Source organism: Neoarius graeffei, chromosome 3, assembly GCF_027579695.1.
Source record: "Neoarius graeffei isolate fNeoGra1 chromosome 3, fNeoGra1.pri, whole genome shotgun sequence".
NCBI lineage: Eukaryota > Metazoa > Chordata > Actinopteri > Siluriformes > Ariidae > Neoarius > Neoarius graeffei.
Genome location: NC_083571.1, coordinates 27,212,265 through 27,232,042, shown reverse-complemented (window position 1 = coordinate 27,232,042; position 19,778 = coordinate 27,212,265). Strand labels below are relative to the sequence as shown.

Below are 19,778 nucleotides of genomic sequence, written 5' to 3'. Positions count from 1 at the left end.
ACGCGTGTTCTCTAAGCGGCGCCTCGAGGCATTTTCTTCAGCCAGCCGAATTGGTGAAAGAGCTCTTAGCGGAGCCATCTTGGCTTTTAGCATGAGCTTGAAAAAATAATATCCTGGATGGTTATCGTAGAGATTGGAGTGCATCTGAACGTCTCTGCATTAGACAGTGCAAAAAGCCCAACAACATTCTGTTGGTGCGTCACCTCGACGTGATTTCAAGAAACAGCCTTCTGATATGGAGTCAGACGCGCTACCTTTGCGCCACGAGGTCTGAGCGGAGCTGGCGCAGACCGTACCACCAAGGCACAGAGTTGGCATCGCTCTGAAATCTGAACTCAAGCTTTGCCAGAGGACGAGCACAAGCTCAATACAAAAGCACAGCCTGACTGGACTCCCCTTCCCAATATAGTCAGCGATATTTCCAAGATCATACGGTATGGCAGTTCTCACCTCGGAGTGTGAGTGCAAAGTGTGGACAAGTGATGCTCAACTTAGGCGCGAGACACGCGACGTGACAAGACCGAGAGTCAGCTTTGTTTTGGCTCACATCATACTTTTACATGTTCAATGAACAGCGACGTTTTTGAACGCGACAAAGACCAGGTGGCATGAGCAGGGGATTCGCTTAATCAGAGGGAGCTGTCGAAAATGAGCGTCCGAGGTTCTGACACGCTTTGGCCGCTAAAGAAACCTAAGAGCGTAGCCTGGGAAGCTCACTGAGGAGCGCATCAGTGTTTTAATCTGATGCTCCAATGGCCAGTTCACTCCTTGTCAGAGGAATAGGCTTGTTTTTTAGTCGTTTGGTCTCCTTGTCCCGAAAAGACAAGCAGGTGATGCGTGTCAAACCAGTCCAATACCAGGAGAAGAAAGGCATTCCTGGAACCAAGGCAAGACCTCTATGAAGAAGAGTCGTGCTGGTAGCATTGTGCAAGTGAGCCGCTGGTCAAGATCCTTCAGGTTGTAAAAGAAAACACATGTCCCGTGCTCACCTTAGAGCCTGCACTGCTCAGTAGATAGGTACAAGGTTCAGCGTTCTTTGAGTGAACTGTACGGTTTGACAGGTTAAACAAGCACTTTTTTGACATTATTTTTGCCAGCCGACAGCCAATCAAGAGGAAAAGCTGCTGAGGGATGCTTTTACTGAGTGAAGTAGAGACAAGATGACACCTTGTTGTCGTTGGATAGTGCTGTTGAACGAAAAATAGGGGACAAGCACCCTGCTGTTCATTTCATGAGTCAGTTACAGGAAAAAGCTTATGACGGGCGCAAGAAGGTCTCTGATCCAGTGCGGAGGACAAATTTTCTCAGCGGAAACAGTTGGACGTGTGCGCCCACGGGCCCGACCGATTCTTTCCCGAAGGCTGACCCGGGAGCCCGAATAGCTCAGTCGGTAGAGCATCAGACTTTTAATCTGAGGGTCCAGGGTTCAAGTCCCTGTTCGGGCGCTTATTTCGACAGGTTCATCTTCTCGCAGAAACCTGGTTGAAAATGCATTTGAAAACAACCAGAGGTCGGGAGCCTTCTGTGATCCAACTTTAAATCGTACTGCGATGCGGTACCATCCTTCTGAAGCTAGCACACCATTCCACAACCAGCCGCCTGATACGCGTGTTCTCTAAGCGGCGCCTCGAGGCATTTTCTTCAGCCAGCCGAATTGGTGAAAGAGCTCTTAGCGGAGCCATCTTGGCTTTTAGCATGAGCTTGAAAAAATAATATCCTGGATGGTTATCGTAGAGATTGGAGTGCATCTGAACGTCTCTGCATTAGACAGTGCAAAAAGCCCAACAACATTCTGTTGGTGCGTCACCTCGACGTGATTTCAAGAAACAGCCTTCTGATATGGAGTCAGACGCGCTACCTTTGCGCCACGAGGTCTGAGCGGAGCTGGCGCAGACCGTACCACCAAGGCACAGAGTTGGCATCGCTCTGAAATCTGAACTCAAGCTTTGCCAGAGGACGAGCACAAGCTCAATACAAAAGCACAGCCTGACTGGACTCCCCTTCCCAATATAGTCAGCGATATTTCCAAGATCATACGGTATGGCAGTTCTCACCTCGGAGTGTGAGTGCAAAGTGTGGACAAGTGATGCTCAACTTAGGCGCGAGACACGCGACGTGACAAGACCGAGAGTCAGCTTTGTTTTGGCTCACATCATACTTTTACATGTTCAATGAACAGCGACGTTTTTGAACGCGACAAAGACCAGGTGGCATGAGCAGGGGATTCGCTTAATCAGAGGGAGCTGTCGAAAATGAGCGTCCGAGGTTCTGACACGCTTTGGCCGCTAAAGAAACCTAAGAGCGTAGCCTGGGAAGCTCACTGAGGAGCGCATCAGTGTTTTAATCTGATGCTCCAATGGCCAGTTCACTCCTTGTCAGAGGAATAGGCTTGTTTTTTAGTCGTTTGGTCTCCTTGTCCCGAAAAGACAAGCAGGTGATGCGTGTCAAACCAGTCCAATACCAGGAGAAGAAAGGCATTCCTGGAACCAAGGCAAGACCTCTATGAAGAAGAGTCGTGCTGGTAGCATTGTGCAAGTGAGCCGCTGGTCAAGATCCTTCAGGTTGTAAAAGAAAACACATGTCCCGTGCTCACCTTAGAGCCTGCACTGCTCAGTAGATAGGTACAAGGTTCAGCGTTCTTTGAGTGAACTGTACGGTTTGACAGGTTAAACAAGCACTTTTTTGACATTATTTTTGCCAGCCGACAGCCAATCAAGAGGAAAAGCTGCTGAGGGATGCTTTTACTGAGTGAAGTAGAGACAAGATGACACCTTGTTGTCGTTGGATAGTGCTGTTGAACGAAAAATAGGGGACAAGCACCCTGCTGTTCATTTCATGAGTCAGTTACAGGAAAAAGCTTATGACGGGCGCAAGAAGGTCTCTGATCCAGTGCGGAGGACAAATTTTCTCAGCGGAAACAGTTGGACGTGTGCGCCCACGGGCCCGACCGATTCTTTCCCGAAGGCTGACCCGGGAGCCCGAATAGCTCAGTCGGTAGAGCATCAGACTTTTAATCTGAGGGTCCAGGGTTCAAGTCCCTGTTCGGGCGCTTATTTCGACAGGTTCATCTTCTCGCAGAAACCTGGTTGAAAATGCATTTGAAAACAACCAGAGGTCGGGAGCCTTCTGTGATCCAACTTTAAATCGTACTGCGATGCGGTACCATCCTTCTGAAGCTAGCACACCATTCCACAACCAGCCGCCTGATACGCGTGTTCTCTAAGCGGCGCCTCGAGGCATTTTCTTCAGCCAGCCGAATTGGTGAAAGAGCTCTTAGCGGAGCCATCTTGGCTTTTAGCATGAGCTTGAAAAAATAATATCCTGGATGGTTATCGTAGAGATTGGAGTGCATCTGAACGTCTCTGCATTAGACAGTGCAAAAAGCCCAACAACATTCTGTTGGTGCGTCACCTCGACGTGATTTCAAGAAACAGCCTTCTGATATGGAGTCAGACGCGCTACCTTTGCGCCACGAGGTCTGAGCGGAGCTGGCGCAGACCGTACCACCAAGGCACAGAGTTGGCATCGCTCTGAAATCTGAACTCAAGCTTTGCCAGAGGACGAGCACAAGCTCAATACAAAAGCACAGCCTGACTGGACTCCCCTTCCCAATATAGTCAGCGATATTTCCAAGATCATACGGTATGGCAGTTCTCACCTCGGAGTGTGAGTGCAAAGTGTGGACAAGTGATGCTCAACTTAGGCGCGAGACACGCGACGTGACAAGACCGAGAGTCAGCTTTGTTTTGGCTCACATCATACTTTTACATGTTCAATGAACAGCGACGTTTTTGAACGCGACAAAGACCAGGTGGCATGAGCAGGGGATTCGCTTAATCAGAGGGAGCTGTCGAAAATGAGCGTCCGAGGTTCTGACACGCTTTGGCCGCTAAAGAAACCTAAGAGCGTAGCCTGGGAAGCTCACTGAGGAGCGCATCAGTGTTTTAATCTGATGCTCCAATGGCCAGTTCACTCCTTGTCAGAGGAATAGGCTTGTTTTTTAGTCGTTTGGTCTCCTTGTCCCGAAAAGACAAGCAGGTGATGCGTGTCAAACCAGTCCAATACCAGGAGAAGAAAGGCATTCCTGGAACCAAGGCAAGACCTCTATGAAGAAGAGTCGTGCTGGTAGCATTGTGCAAGTGAGCCGCTGGTCAAGATCCTTCAGGTTGTAAAAGAAAACACATGTCCCGTGCTCACCTTAGAGCCTGCACTGCTCAGTAGATAGGTACAAGGTTCAGCGTTCTTTGAGTGAACTGTACGGTTTGACAGGTTAAACAAGCACTTTTTTGACATTATTTTTGCCAGCCGACAGCCAATCAAGAGGAAAAGCTGCTGAGGGATGCTTTTACTGAGTGAAGTAGAGACAAGATGACACCTTGTTGTCGTTGGATAGTGCTGTTGAACGAAAAATAGGGGACAAGCACCCTGCTGTTCATTTCATGAGTCAGTTACAGGAAAAAGCTTATGACGGGCGCAAGAAGGTCTCTGATCCAGTGCGGAGGACAAATTTTCTCAGCGGAAACAGTTGGACGTGTGCGCCCACGGGCCCGACCGATTCTTTCCCGAAGGCTGACCCGGGAGCCCGAATAGCTCAGTCGGTAGAGCATCAGACTTTTAATCTGAGGGTCCAGGGTTCAAGTCCCTGTTCAGGCGCTTATTTCGACAGGTTCATCTTCTTGCAGAAACCTGGTTGAAAATGCATTTGAAAACAACCAGAGGTCGGGAGCCTTCTGTGATCCAACTTTAAATCGTACTGCGATGCGGTACCATCCTTCTGAAGCTAGCACACCATTCCACAACCAGCCGCCTGATACGCGTGTTCTCTAAGCGGCGCCTCGAGGCATTTTCTTCAGCCAGCCGAATTGGTGAAAGAGCTCTTAGCGGAGCCATCTTGGCTTTTAGCATGAGCTTGAAAAAATAATATCCTGGATGGTTATCGTAGAGATTGGAGTGCATCTGAACGTCTCTGCATTAGACAGTGCAAAAAGCCCAACAACATTCTGTTGGTGCGTCACCTCGACGTGATTTCAAGAAACAGCCTTCTGATATGGAGTCAGACGCGCTACCTTTGCGCCACGAGGTCTGAGCGGAGCTGGCGCAGACCGTACCACCAAGGCACAGAGTTGGCATCGCTCTGAAATCTGAACTCAAGCTTTGCCAGAGGACGAGCACAAGCTCAATACAAAAGCACAGCCTGACTGGACTCCCCTTCCCAATATAGTCAGCGATATTTCCAAGATCATACGGTATGGCAGTTCTCACCTCGGAGTGTGAGTGCAAAGTGTGGACAAGTGATGCTCAACTTAGGCGCGAGACACGCGACGTGACAAGACCGAGAGTCAGCTTTGTTTTGGCTCACATCATACTTTTACATGTTCAATGAACAGCGACGTTTTTGAACGCGACAAAGACCAGGTGGCATGAGCAGGGGATTCGCTTAATCAGAGGGAGCTGTCGAAAATGAGCGTCCGAGGTTCTGACACGCTTTGGCCGCTAAAGAAACCTAAGAGCGTAGCCTGGGAAGCTCACTGAGGAGCGCATCAGTGTTTTAATCTGATGCTCCAATGGCCAGTTCACTCCTTGTCAGAGGAATAGGCTTGTTTTTTAGTCGTTTGGTCTCCTTGTCCCGAAAAGACAAGCAGGTGATGCGTGTCAAACCAGTCCAATACCAGGAGAAGAAAGGCATTCCTGGAACCAAGGCAAGACCTCTATGAAGAAGAGTCGTGCTGGTAGCATTGTGCAAGTGAGCCGCTGGTCAAGATCCTTCAGGTTGTAAAAGAAAACACATGTCCCGTGCTCACCTTAGAGCCTGCACTGCTCAGTAGATAGGTACAAGGTTCAGCGTTCTTTGAGTGAACTGTACGGTTTGACAGGTTAAACAAGCACTTTTTTGACATTATTTTTGCCAGCCGACAGCCAATCAAGAGGAAAAGCTGCTGAGGGATGCTTTTACTGAGTGAAGTAGAGACAAGATGACACCTTGTTGTCGTTGGATAGTGCTGTTGAACGAAAAATAGGGGACAAGCACCCTGCTGTTCATTTCATGAGTCAGTTACAGGAAAAAGCTTATGACGGGCGCAAGAAGGTCTCTGATCCAGTGCGGAGGACAAATTTTCTCAGCGGAAACAGTTGGACGTGTGCGCCCACGGGCCCGACCGATTCTTTCCCGAAGGCTGACCCGGGAGCCCGAATAGCTCAGTCGGTAGAGCATCAGACTTTTAATCTGAGGGTCCAGGGTTCAAGTCCCTGTTCGGGCGCTTATTTCGACAGGTTCATCTTCTCGCAGAAACCTGGTTGAAAATGCATTTGAAAACAACCAGAGGTCGGGAGCCTTCTGTGATCCAACTTTAAATCGTACTGCGATGCGGTACCATCCTTCTGAAGCTAGCACACCATTCCACAACCAGCCGCCTGATACGCGTGTTCTCTAAGCGGCGCCTCGAGGCATTTTCTTCAGCCAGCCGAATTGGTGAAAGAGCTCTTAGCGGAGCCATCTTGGCTTTTAGCATGAGCTTGAAAAAATAATATCCTGGATGGTTATCGTAGAGATTGGAGTGCATCTGAACGTCTCTGCATTAGACAGTGCAAAAAGCCCAACAACATTCTGTTGGTGCGTCACCTCGACGTGATTTCAAGAAACAGCCTTCTGATATGGAGTCAGACGCGCTACCTTTGCGCCACGAGGTCTGAGCGGAGCTGGCGCAGACCGTACCACCAAGGCACAGAGTTGGCATCGCTCTGAAATCTGAACTCAAGCTTTGCCAGAGGACGAGCACAAGCTCAATACAAAAGCACAGCCTGACTGGACTCCCCTTCCCAATATAGTCAGCGATATTTCCAAGATCATACGGTATGGCAGTTCTCACCTCGGAGTGTGAGTGCAAAGTGTGGACAAGTGATGCTCAACTTAGGCGCGAGACACGCGACGTGACAAGACCGAGAGTCAGCTTTGTTTTGGCTCACATCATACTTTTACATGTTCAATGAACAGCGACGTTTTTGAACGCGACAAAGACCAGGTGGCATGAGCAGGGGATTCGCTTAATCAGAGGGAGCTGTCGAAAATGAGCGTCCGAGGTTCTGACACGCTTTGGCCGCTAAAGAAACCTAAGAGCGTAGCCTGGGAAGCTCACTGAGGAGCGCATCAGTGTTTTAATCTGATGCTCCAATGGCCAGTTCACTCCTTGTCAGAGGAATAGGCTTGTTTTTTAGTCGTTTGGTCTCCTTGTCCCAAAAAGACAAGCAGGTGATGCGTGTCAAACCAGTCCAATACCAGGAGAAGAAAGGCATTCCTGGAACCAAGGCAAGACCTCTATGAAGAAGAGTCGTGCTGGTAGCATTGTGCAAGTGAGCCGCTGGTCAAGATCCTTCAGGTTGTAAAAGAAAACACATGTCCCGTGCTCACCTTAGAGCCTGCACTGCTCAGTAGATAGGTACAAGGTTCAGCGTTCTTTGAGTGAACTGTACGGTTTGACAGGTTAAACAAGCACTTTTTTGACATTATTTGTGCCAGCCGACAGCCAATCAAGAGGAAAAGCTGCTGAGGGATGCTTTTACTGAGTGAAGTAGAGACAAGATGACACCTTGTTGTCGTTGGATAGTGCTGTTGAACGAAAAATAGGGGACAAGCACCCTGCTGTTCATTTCATGAGTCAGTTACAGGAAAAAGCTTATGACGGGCGCAAGAAGGTCTCTGATCCAGTGCGGAGGACAAATTTTCTCAGCGGAAACAGTTGGACGTGTGCGCCCACGGGCCCGACTGATTCTTTCCCGAAGGCTGACCCGGGAGCCCGAATAGCTCAGTGGGTAGAGCATCAGACTTTTAATCTGAGGGTCCAGGGTTCAAGTCCCTGTTCTGGTGCTTATTTCGACAGGTTCATCTTCTCGCAGAAACCTGGTTGAAAATGCATTTGAAAACAACCAGAGGTCGGGAGCCTTCTGTGATCCAACTTTAAATCGTACTGCGATGCGGTACCATCCTTCTGAAGCTAGCACACCATTCCACAACCAGCCGCCTGATACGCGTGTTCTCTAAGCGGCGCCTCGAGGCATTTTCTTCAGCCAGCCAAATTGGTGAAAGAGCTCTTAGCGGAGCCATCTTGGCTTTTAGCATGAGCTTGAAAAAATAATATCCTGGATGGTTATCGTAGAGATTGGAGTGCATCTGAACGTCTCTGCATTAGACAGTGCAAAAAGCCCAACAACATTCTGTTGGTGCGTCACCTCGACGTGATTTCAAGAAACAGCCTTCTGATATGGAGTCAGACGCGCTACCTTTGCGCCACGAGGTCTGAGCGGAGCTGGCGCAGACCGTACCACCAAGGCACAGAGTTGGCATCGCTCTGAAATCTGAACTCAAGCTTTGCCAGAGGACGAGCACAAGCTCAATACAAAAGCACAGCCTGACTGGACTCCCCTTCCCAATATAGTCAGCGATATTTCCAAGATCATACGGTATGGCAGTTCTCACCTCGGAGTGTGAGTGCAAAGTGTGGACAAGTGATGCTCAACTTAGGCGCGAGACACGCGACGTGACAAGACCGAGAGTCAGCTTTGTTTTGGCTCACATCATACTTTTACATGTTCAATGAACAGCGACGTTTTTGAACGCGACAACGACCAGGTGGCATGAGCAGGGGATTCGCTTAATCAGAGGGAGCTGTCGAAAATGAGCGTCCGAGGTTCTGACACGCTTTGGCCGCTAAAGAAACCTAAGAGCGTAGCCTGGGAAGCTCACTGAGGAGCGCATCAGTGTTTTAATCTGATGGTCCAATGGCCAGTTCACTCCTTGTCAGAGGAATAGGCTTGTTTTTTAGTCGTTTGGTCTCCTTGTCCCGAAAAGACAAGCAGGTGATGCGTGTCAAACCAGTCCAATACCAGGAGAAGAAAGGCATTCCTGGAACCAAGGCAAGACCTCTATGAAGAAGAGTCGTGCTGGTAGCATTGTGCAAGTGAGCCGCTGGTCAAGATCCTTCAGGTTGTAAAAGAAAACACATGTCCCGTGCTCACCTTAGAGCCTGCACTGCTCAGTAGATAGGTACAAGGTTCAGCGTTCTTTGAGTGAACTGTACGGTTTGACAGGTTAAACAAGCACTTTTTTGACATTATTTGTGCCAGCCGACAGCCAATCAAGAGGAAAAGCTGCTGAGGGATGCTTTTACTGAGTGAAGTAGAGACAAGATGACACCTTGTTGTCGTTGGATAGTGCTGTTGAACGAAAAATAGGGGACAAGCACCCTGCTGTTCATTTCATGAGTCAGTTACAGGAAAAAGCTTATGACGGGCGCAAGAAGGTCTCTGATCCAGTGCGGAGGACAAATTTTCTCAGCGGAAACAGTTGGACGTGTGCGCCCACGGGCCCGACCGATTCTTTCCCGAAGGCTGACCCGGGAGCCCGAATAGCTCAGTCGGTAGAGCATCAGACTTTTAATCTGAGGGTCCAGGGTTCAAGTCCCTGTTCGGGCGCTTATTTCGACAGGTTCATCTTCTCGCAGAAACCTGGTTGAAAATGCATTTGAAAACAACCAGAGGTCGGGAGCCTTCTGTGATCCAACTTTAAATCGTACTGCGATGCGGTACCATCCTTCTGAAGCTAGCACACCATTCCACAACCAGCCGCCTGATACGCGTGTTCTCTAAGCGGCGCCTCGAGGCATTTTCTTCAGCCAGCCGAATTGGTGAAAGAGCTCTTAGCGGAGCCATCTTGGCTTTTAGCATGAGCTTGAAAAAATAATATCCTGGATGGTTATCGTAGAGATTGGAGTGCATCTGAACGTCTCTGCATTAGACAGTGCAAAAAGCCCAACAACATTCTGTTGGTGCGTCACCTCGACGTGATTTCAAGAAACAGCCTTCTGATATGGAGTCAGACGCGCTACCTTTGCGCCACGAGGTCTGAGCGGAGCTGGCGCAGACCGTACCACCAAGGCACAGAGTTGGCATCGCTCTGAAATCTGAACTCAAGCTTTGCCAGAGGACGAGCACAAGCTCAATACAAAAGCACAGCCTGACTGGACTCCCCTTCCCAATATAGTCAGCGATATTTCCAAGATCATACGGTATGGCAGTTCTCACCTCGGAGTGTGAGTGCAAAGTGTGGACAAGTGATGCTCAACTTAGGCGCGAGACACGCGACGTGACAAGACCGAGAGTCAGCTTTGTTTTGGCTCACATCATACTTTTACATGTTCAATGAACAGCGACGTTTTTGAACGCGACAAAGACCAGGTGGCATGAGCAGGGGATTCGCTTAATCAGAGGGAGCTGTCGAAAATGAGCGTCCGAGGTTCTGACACGCTTTGGCCGCTAAAGAAACCTAAGAGCGTAGCCTGGGAAGCTCACTGAGGAGCGCATCAGTGTTTTAATCTGATGCTCCAATGGCCAGTTCACTCCTTGTCAGAGGAATAGGCTTGTTTTTTAGTCGTTTGGTCTCCTTGTCCCAAAAAGACAAGCAGGTGATGCGTGTCAAACCAGTCCAATACCAGGAGAAGAAAGGCATTCCTGGAACCAAGGCAAGACCTCTATGAAGAAGAGTCGTGCTGGTAGCATTGTGCAAGTGAGCCGCTGGTCAAGATCCTTCAGGTTGTAAAAGAAAACACATGTCCCGTGCTCACCTTAGAGCCTGCACTGCTCAGTAGATAGGTACAAGGTTCAGCGTTCTTTGAGTGAACTGTACGGTTTGACAGGTTAAACAAGCACTTTTTTGACATTATTTGTGCCAGCCGACAGCCAATCAAGAGGAAAAGCTGCTGAGGGATGCTTTTACTGAGTGAAGTAGAGACAAGATGACACCTTGTTGTCGTTGGATAGTGCTGTTGAACGAAAAATAGGGGACAAGCACCCTGCTGTTCATTTCATGAGTCAGTTACAGGAAAAAGCTTATGACGGGCGCAAGAAGGTCTCTGATCCAGTGCGGAGGACAAATTTTCTCAGCGGAAACAGTTGGACGTGTGCGCCCACGGGCCCGACTGATTCTTTCCCGAAGGCTGACCCGGGAGCCCGAATAGCTCAGTGGGTAGAGCATCAGACTTTTAATCTGAGGGTCCAGGGTTCAAGTCCCTGTTCGGGCGCTTATTTCGACAGGTTCATCTTCTCGCAGAAACCTGGTTGAAAATGCATTTGAAAACAACCAGAGGTCGGGAGCCTTCTGTGATCCAACTTTAAATCGTACTGCGATGCGGTACCATCCTTCTGAAGCTAGCACACCATTCCACAACCAGCCGCCTGATACGCGTGTTCTCTAAGCGGCGCCTCGAGGCATTTTCTTCAGCCAGCCAAATTGGTGAAAGAGCTCTTAGCGGAGCCATCTTGGCTTTTAGCATGAGCTTGAAAAAATAATATCCTGGATGGTTATCGTAGAGATTGGAGTGCATCTGAACGTCTCTGCATTAGACAGTGCAAAAAGCCCAACAACATTCTGTTGGTGCGTCACCTCGACGTGATTTCAAGAAACAGCCTTCTGATATGGAGTCAGACGCGCTACCTTTGCGCCACGAGGTCTGAGCGGAGCTGGCGCAGACCGTACCACCAAGGCACAGAGTTGGCATCGCTCTGAAATCTGAACTCAAGCTTTGCCAGAGGACGAGCACAAGCTCAATACAAAAGCACAGCCTGACTGGACTCCCCTTCCCAATATAGTCAGCGATATTTCCAAGATCATACGGTATGGCAGTTCTCACCTCGGAGTGTGAGTGCAAAGTGTGGACAAGTGATGCTCAACTTAGGCGCGAGACACGCGACGTGACAAGACCGAGAGTCAGCTTTGTTTTGGCTCACATCATACTTTTACATGTTCAATGAACAGCGACGTTTTTGAACGCGACAACGACCAGGTGGCATGAGCAGGGGATTCGCTTAATCAGAGGGAGCTGTCGAAAATGAGCGTCCGAGGTTCTGACACGCTTTGGCCGCTAAAGAAACCTAAGAGCGTAGCCTGGGAAGCTCACTGAGGAGCGCATCAGTGTTTTAATCTGATGGTCCAATGGCCAGTTCACTCCTTGTCAGAGGAATAGGCTTGTTTTTTAGTCGTTTGGTCTCCTTGTCCCGAAAAGACAAGCAGGTGATGCGTGTCAAACCAGTCCAATACCAGGAGAAGAAAGGCATTCCTGGAACCAAGGCAAGACCTCTATGAAGAAGAGTCGTGCTGGTAGCATTGTGCAAGTGAGCCGCTGGTCAAGATCCTTCAGGTTGTAAAAGAAAACACATGTCCCGTGCTCACCTTAGAGCCTGCACTGCTCAGTAGATAGGTACAAGGTTCAGCGTTCTTTGAGTGAACTGTACGGTTTGACAGGTTAAACAAGCACTTTTTTGACATTATTTGTGCCAGCCGACAGCCAATCAAGAGGAAAAGCTGCTGAGGGATGCTTTTACTGAGTGAAGTAGAGACAAGATGACACCTTGTTGTCGTTGGATAGTGCTGTTGAACGAAAAATAGGGGACAAGCACCCTGCTGTTCATTTCATGAGTCAGTTACAGGAAAAAGCTTATGACGGGCGCAAGAAGGTCTCTGATCCAGTGCGGAGGACAAATTTTCTCAGCGGAAACAGTTGGACGTGTGCGCCCACGGGCCCGACTGATTCTTTCCCGAAGGCTGACCCGGGAGCCCGAATAGCTCAGTGGGTAGAGCATCAGACTTTTAATCTGAGGGTCCAGGGTTCAAGTCCCTGTTCTGGTGCTTATTTCGACAGGTTCATCTTCTCGCAGAAACCTGGTTGAAAATGCATTTGAAAACAACCAGAGGTCGGGAGCCTTCTGTGATCCAACTTTAAATCGTACTGCGATGCGGTACCATCCTTCTGAAGCTAGCACACCATTCCACAACCAGCCGCCTGATACGCGTGTTCTCTAAGCGGCGCCTCGAGGCATTTTCTTCAGCCAGCCAAATTGGTGAAAGAGCTCTTAGCGGAGCCATCTTGGCTTTTAGCATGAGCTTGAAAAAATAATATCCTGGATGGTTATCGTAGAGATTGGAGTGCATCTGAACGTCTCTGCATTAGACAGTGCAAAAAGCCCAACAACATTCTGTTGGTGCGTCACCTCGACGTGATTTCAAGAAACAGCCTTCTGATATGGAGTCAGACGCGCTACCTTTGCGCCACGAGGTCTGAGCGGAGCTGGCGCAGACCGTACCACCAAGGCACAGAGTTGGCATCGCTCTGAAATCTGAACTCAAGCTTTGCCAGAGGACGAGCACAAGCTCAATACAAAAGCACAGCCTGACTGGACTCCCCTTCCCAATATAGTCAGCGATATTTCCAAGATCATACGGTATGGCAGTTCTCACCTCGGAGTGTGAGTGCAAAGTGTGGACAAGTGATGCTCAACTTAGGCGCGAGACACGCGACGTGACAAGACCGAGAGTCAGCTTTGTTTTGGCTCACATCATACTTTTACATGTTCAATGAACAGCGACGTTTTTGAACGCGACAACGACCAGGTGGCATGAGCAGGGGATTCGCTTAATCAGAGGGAGCTGTCGAAAATGAGCGTCCGAGGTTCTGACACGCTTTGGCCGCTAAAGAAACCTAAGAGCGTAGCCTGGGAAGCTCACTGAGGAGCGCATCAGTGTTTTAATCTGATGGTCCAATGGCCAGTTCACTCCTTGTCAGAGGAATAGGCTTGTTTTTTAGTCGTTTGGTCTCCTTGTCCCGAAAAGACAAGCAGGTGATGCGTGTCAAACCAGTCCAATACCAGGAGAAGAAAGGCATTCCTGGAACCAAGGCAAGACCTCTATGAAGAAGAGTCGTGCTGGTAGCATTGTGCAAGTGAGCCGCTGGTCAAGATCCTTCAGGTTGTAAAAGAAAACACATGTCCCGTGCTCACCTTAGAGCCTGCACTGCTCAGTAGATAGGTACAAGGTTCAGCGTTCTTTGAGTGAACTGTACGGTTTGACAGGTTAAACAAGCACTTTTTTGACATTATTTGTGCCAGCCGACAACCAATCAAGAGGAAAAGCTGCTGAGGGATGCTTTTACTGAGTGAAGTAGAGACAAGATGACACCTTGTTGTCGTTGGATAGTGCTGTTGAACGAAAAATAGGGGACAAGCACCCTGCTGTTCATTTCATGAGTCAGTTACAGGAAAAAGCTTATGACGGGCGCAAGAAGGTCTCTGATCCAGTGCGGAGGACAAATTTTCTCAGCGGAAACAGTTGGACGTGTGCGCCCACGGGCCCGACCGATTCTTTCCCGAAGGCTGACCCGGGAGCCCGAATAGCTCAGTCGGTAGAGCATCAGACTTTTAATCTGAGGGTCCAGGGTTCAAGTCCCTGTTCGGGCGCTTATTTCGACAGGTTCATCTTCTCGCAGAAACCTGGTTGAAAATGCATTTGAAAACAACCAGAGGTCGGGAGCCTTCTGTGATCCAACTTTAAATCGTACTGCGATGCGGTACCATCCTTCTGAAGCTAGCACACCATTCCACAACCAGCCGCCTGATACGCGTGTTCTCTAAGCGGCGCCTCGTGGCATTTTCTTCAGCCAGCCGAATTGGTGAAAGAGCTCTTAGCGGAGCCATCTTGGCTTTTAGCATGAGCTTGAAAAAATAATATCCTGGATGGTTATCGTAGAGATTGGAGTGCATCTGAACGTCTCTGCATTAGACAGTGCAAAAAGCCCAACAACATTCTGTTGGTGCGTCACCTCGACGTGATTTCAAGAAACAGCCTTCTGATATGGAGTCAGACGCGCTACCTTTGCGCCACGAGGTCTGAGCGGAGCTGGCGCAGACCGTACCACCAAGGCACAGAGTTGGCATCGCTCTGAAATCTGAACTCAAGCTTTGCCAGAGGACGAGCACAAGCTCAATACAAAAGCACAGCCTGACTGGACTCCCCTTCCCAATATAGTCAGCGATATTTCCAAGATCATACGGTATGGCAGTTCTCACCTCGGAGTGTGAGTGCAAAGTGTGGACAAGTGATGCTCAACTTAGGCGCGAGACACGCGACGTGACAAGACCGAGAGTCAGCTTTGTTTTGGCTCACATCATACTTTTACATGTTCAATGAACAGCGACGTTTTTGAACGCGACAAAGACCAGGTGGCATGAGCAGGGGATTCGCTTAATCAGAGGGAGCTGTCGAAAATGAGCGTCCGAGGTTCTGACACGCTTTGGCCGCTAAAGAAACCTAAGAGCGTAGCCTGGGAAGCTCACTGAGGAGCGCATCAGTGTTTTAATCTGATGCTCCAATGGCCAGTTCACTCCTTGTCAGAGGAATAGGCTTGTTTTTTAGTCGTTTGGTCTCCTTGTCCCGAAAAGACAAGCAGGTGATGCGTGTCAAACCAGTCCAATACCAGGAGAAGAAAGGCATTCCTGGAACCAAGGCAAGACCTCTATGAAGAAGAGTCGTGCTGGTAGCATTGTGCAAGTGAGCCGCTGGTCAAGATCCTTCAGGTTGTAAAAGAAAACACATGTCCCGTGCTCACCTTAGAGCCTGCACTGCTCAGTAGATAGGTACAAGGTTCAGCGTTCTTTGAGTGAACTGTACGGTTTGACAGGTTAAACAAGCACTTTTTTGACATTATTTTTGCCAGCCGACAGCCAATCAAGAGGAAAAGCTGCTGAGGGATGCTTTTACTGAGTGAAGTAGAGACAAGATGACACCTTGTTGTCGTTGGATAGTGCTGTTGAACGAAAAATAGGGGACAAGCACCCTGCTGTTCATTTCATGAGTCAGTTACAGGAAAAAGCTTATGACGGGCGCAAGAAGGTCTCTGATCCAGTGCGGAGGACAAATTTTCTCAGCGGAAACAGTTGGACGTGTGCGCCCACGGGCCCGACCGATTCTTTCCCGAAGGCTGACCCGGGAGCCCGAATAGCTCAGTCGGTAGAGCATCAGACTTTTAATCTGAGGGTCCAGGGTTCAAGTCCCTGTTCGGGCGCTTATTTCGACAGGTTCATCTTCTCGCAGAAACCTGGTTGAAAATGCATTTGAAAACAACCAGAGGTCGGGAGCCTTCTGTGATCCAACTTTAAATCGTACTGCGATGCGGTACCATCCTTCTGAAGCTAGCACACCATTCCACAACCAGCCGCCTGATACGCGTGTTCTCTAAGCGGCGCCTCGAGGCATTTTCTTCAGCCAGCCGAATTGGTGAAAGAGCTCTTAGCGGAGCCATCTTGGCTTTTAGCATGAGCTTGAAAAAATAATATCCTGGATGGTTATCGTAGAGATTGGAGTGCATCTGAACGTCTCTGCATTAGACAGTGCAAAAAGCCCAACAACATTCTGTTGGTGCGTCACCTCGACGTGATTTCAAGAAACAGCCTTCTGATATGGAGTCAGACGCGCTACCTTTGCGCCACGAGGTCTGAGCGGAGCTGGCGCAGACCGTACCACCAAGGCACAGAGTTGGCATCGCTCTGAAATCTGAACTCAAGCTTTGCCAGAGGACGAGCACAAGCTCAATACAAAAGCACAGCCTGACTGGACTCCCCTTCCCAATATAGTCAGCGATATTTCCAAGATCATACGGTATGGCAGTTCTCACCTCGGAGTGTGAGTGCAAAGTGTGGACAAGTGATGCTCAACTTAGGCGCGAGACACGCGACGTGACAAGACCGAGAGTCAGCTTTGTTTTGGCTCACATCATACTTTTACATGTTCAATGAACAGCGACGTTTTTGAACGCGACAAAGACCAGGTGGCATGAGCAGGGGATTCGCTTAATCAGAGGGAGCTGTCGAAAATGAGCGTCCGAGGTTCTGACACGCTTTGGCCGCTAAAGAAACCTAAGAGCGTAGCCTGGGAAGCTCACTGAGGAGCGCATCAGTGTTTTAATCTGATGCTCCAATGGCCAGTTCACTCCTTGTCAGAGGAATAGGCTTGTTTTTTAGTCGTTTGGTCTCCTTGTCCCGAAAAGACAAGCAGGTGATGCGTGTCAAACCAGTCCAATACCAGGAGAAGAAAGGCATTCCTGGAACCAAGGCAAGACCTCTATGAAGAAGAGTCGTGCTGGTAGCATTGTGCAAGTGAGCCGCTGGTCAAGATCCTTCAGGTTGTAAAAGAAAACACATGTCCCGTGCTCACCTTAGAGCCTGCACTGCTCAGTAGATAGGTACAAGGTTCAGCGTTCTTTGAGTGAACTGTACGGTTTGACAGGTTAAACAAGCACTTTTTTGACATTATTTTTGCCAGCCGACAGCCAATCAAGAGGAAAAGCTGCTGAGGGATGCTTTTACTGAGTGAAGTAGAGACAAGATGACACCTTGTTGTCGTTGGATAGTGCTGTTGAACGAAAAATAGGGGACAAGCACCCTGCTGTTCATTTCATGAGTCAGTTACAGGAAAAAGCTTATGACGGGCGCAAGAAGGTCTCTGATCCAGTGCGGAGGACAAATTTTCTCAGCGGAAACAGTTGGACGTGTGCGCCCACGGGCCCGACCGATTCTTTCCCGAAGGCTGACCCGGGAGCCCGAATAGCTCAGTCGGTAGAGCATCAGACTTTTAATCTGAGGGTCCAGGGTTCAAGTCCCTGTTCGGGCGCTTATTTCGACAGGTTCATCTTCTCGCAGAAACCTGGTTGAAAATGCATTTGAAAACAACCAGAGGTCGGGAGCCTTCTGTGATCCAACTTTAAATCGTACTGCGATGCGGTACCATCCTTCTGAAGCTAGCACACCATTCCACAACCAGCCGCCTGATACGCGTGTTCTCTAAGCGGCGCCTCGAGGCATTTTCTTCAGCCAGCCGAATTGGTGAAAGAGCTCTTAGCGGAGCCATCTTGGCTTTTAGCATGAGCTTGAAAAAATAATATCCTGGATGGTTATCGTAGAGATTGGAGTGCATCTGAACGTCTCTGCATTAGACAGTGCAAAAAGCCCAACAACATTCTGTTGGTGCGTCACCTCGACGTGATTTCAAGAAACAGCCTTCTGATATGGAGTCAGACGCGCTACCTTTGCGCCACGAGGTCTGAGCGGAGCTGGCGCAGACCGTACCACCAAGGCACAGAGTTGGCATCGCTCTGAAATCTGAACTCAAGCTTTGCCAGAGGACGAGCACAAGCTCAATACAAAAGCACAGCCTGACTGGACTCCCCTTCCCAATATAGTCAGCGATATTTCCAAGATCATACGGTATGGCAGTTCTCACCTCGGAGTGTGAGTGCAAAGTGTGGACAAGTGATGCTCAACTTAGGCGCGAGACACGCGACGTGACAAGACCGAGAGTCAGCTTTGTTTTGGCTCACATCATACTTTTACATGTTCAATGAACAGCGACGTTTTTGAACGCGACAAAGACCAGGTGGCATGAGCAGGGGATTCGCTTAATCAGAGGGAGCTGTCGAAAATGAGCGTCCGAGGTTCTGACACGCTTTGGCCGCTAAAGAAACCTAAGAGCGTAGCCTGGGAAGCTCACTGAGGAGCGCATCAGTGTTTTAATCTGATGCTCCAATGGCCAGTTCACTCCTTGTCAGAGGAATAGGCTTGTTTTTTAGTCGTTTGGTCTCCTTGTCCCAAAAAGACAAGCAGGTGATGCGTGTCAAACCAGTCCAATACCAGGAGAAGAAAGGCATTCCTGGAACCAAGGCAAGACCTCTATGAAGAAGAGTCGTGCTGGTAGCATTGTGCAAGTGAGCCGCTGGTCAAGATCCTTCAGGTTGTAAAAGAAAACACATGTCCCGTGCTCACCTTAGAGCCTGCACTGCTCAGTAGATAGGTACAAGGTTCAGCGTTCTTTGAGTGAACTGTACGGTTTGACAGGTTAAACAAGCACTTTTTTGACATTATTTGTGCCAGCCGACAGCCAATCAAGAGGAAAAGCTGCTGAGGGATGCTTTTACTGAGTGAAGTAGAGACAAGATGACACCTTGTTGTCGTTGGATAGTGCTGTTGAACGAAAAATAGGGGACAAGCACCCTGCTGTTCATTTCATGAGTCAGTTACAGGAAAAAGCTTATGACGGGCGCAAGAAGGTCTCTGATCCAGTGCGGAGGACAAATTTTCTCAGCGGAAACAGTTGGACGTGTGCGCCCACGGGCCCGACCGATTCTTTCCCGAAGGCTGACCCGGGAGCCCGAATAGCTCAGTGGGTAGAGCATCAGACTTTTAATCTGAGGGTCCAGGGTTCAAGTCCCTGTTCGGGTGCTTATTTCGACAGGTTCATCTTCTCGCAGAAACCTGGTTGAAAATGCATTTGAAAACAACCAGAGGTCGGGAGCCTTCTGTGATCCAACTTTAAATCGTACTGCGATGCGGTACCATCCTTCTGAAGCTAGCACACCATTCCACAACCAGCCGCCTGATACGCGTGTTCTCTAAGCGGCGCCTCGAGGCATTTTCTTCAGCCAGCCAAATTGGTGAAAGAGCTCTTAGCGGAGCCATCTTGGCTTTTAGCATGAGCTTGAAAAAATAATATCCTGGATGGTTATCGTAGAGATTGGAGTGCATCTGAACGTCTCTGCATTAGACAGTGCAAAAAGCCCAACAACATTCTGTTGGTGCGTCACCTCGACGTGATTTCAAGAAACAGCCTTCTGATATGGAGTCAGACGCGCTACCTTTGCGCCACGAGGTCTGAGCGGAGCTGGCGCAGACCGTACCACCAAGGCACAGAGTTGGCATCGCTCTGAAATCTGAACTCAAGCTTTGCCAGAGGACGAGCACAAGCTCAATACAAAAGCACAGCCTGACTGGACTCCCCTTCCCAATATAGTCAGCGATATTTCCAAGATCATACGGTATGGCAGTTCTCACCTCGGAGTGTGAGTGCAAAGTGTGGACAAGTGATGCTCAACTTAGGCGCGAGACACGCGACGTGACAAGACCGAGAGTCA

At 49.2% G+C, this 19,778-nt stretch overlaps 12 non-coding genes across 12 annotated transcripts; all 12 read left to right on the top strand.

Annotated features, from left to right (window-relative positions):
• Positions 1-1,372: 1,372 nt before the first annotated feature.
• On the top strand, positions 1,373-1,445 carry trnak-uuu (transfer RNA lysine (anticodon UUU)). Its single transcript has one exon. It is a non-coding gene; the product is annotated as a tRNA-Lys (tRNA).
• A 1,531-nt stretch (positions 1,446-2,976) lies between these two features.
• Positions 2,977-3,049, top strand: trnak-uuu (transfer RNA lysine (anticodon UUU)). The gene has a single exon. It is a non-coding gene; the product is annotated as a tRNA-Lys (tRNA).
• Positions 3,050-4,580: 1,531 nt separating this feature from the next.
• Positions 4,581-4,653, top strand: trnak-uuu (transfer RNA lysine (anticodon UUU)). The gene has a single exon. It is a non-coding gene; the product is annotated as a tRNA-Lys (tRNA).
• A 1,531-nt stretch (positions 4,654-6,184) lies between these two features.
• trnak-uuu (transfer RNA lysine (anticodon UUU)) lies at positions 6,185-6,257 on the top strand. Its single transcript has one exon. It is a non-coding gene; the product is annotated as a tRNA-Lys (tRNA).
• A 1,531-nt stretch (positions 6,258-7,788) lies between these two features.
• On the top strand, positions 7,789-7,861 carry trnak-uuu (transfer RNA lysine (anticodon UUU)). Its single transcript has one exon. It is a non-coding gene; the product is annotated as a tRNA-Lys (tRNA).
• Positions 7,862-9,392: 1,531 nt separating this feature from the next.
• On the top strand, positions 9,393-9,465 carry trnak-uuu (transfer RNA lysine (anticodon UUU)). Its single transcript has one exon. It is a non-coding gene; the product is annotated as a tRNA-Lys (tRNA).
• A 1,531-nt stretch (positions 9,466-10,996) lies between these two features.
• Positions 10,997-11,069, top strand: trnak-uuu (transfer RNA lysine (anticodon UUU)). Its single transcript has one exon. It is a non-coding gene; the product is annotated as a tRNA-Lys (tRNA).
• Positions 11,070-12,600: 1,531 nt separating this feature from the next.
• trnak-uuu (transfer RNA lysine (anticodon UUU)) lies at positions 12,601-12,673 on the top strand. The gene has a single exon. It is a non-coding gene; the product is annotated as a tRNA-Lys (tRNA).
• A 1,531-nt stretch (positions 12,674-14,204) lies between these two features.
• On the top strand, positions 14,205-14,277 carry trnak-uuu (transfer RNA lysine (anticodon UUU)). Its single transcript has one exon. It is a non-coding gene; the product is annotated as a tRNA-Lys (tRNA).
• A 1,531-nt stretch (positions 14,278-15,808) lies between these two features.
• trnak-uuu (transfer RNA lysine (anticodon UUU)) lies at positions 15,809-15,881 on the top strand. The gene has a single exon. It is a non-coding gene; the product is annotated as a tRNA-Lys (tRNA).
• A 1,531-nt stretch (positions 15,882-17,412) lies between these two features.
• Positions 17,413-17,485, top strand: trnak-uuu (transfer RNA lysine (anticodon UUU)). Its single transcript has one exon. It is a non-coding gene; the product is annotated as a tRNA-Lys (tRNA).
• Positions 17,486-19,016: 1,531 nt separating this feature from the next.
• On the top strand, positions 19,017-19,089 carry trnak-uuu (transfer RNA lysine (anticodon UUU)). The gene has a single exon. It is a non-coding gene; the product is annotated as a tRNA-Lys (tRNA).
• The last annotated feature ends 689 nt before the right edge of the window (positions 19,090-19,778 follow it).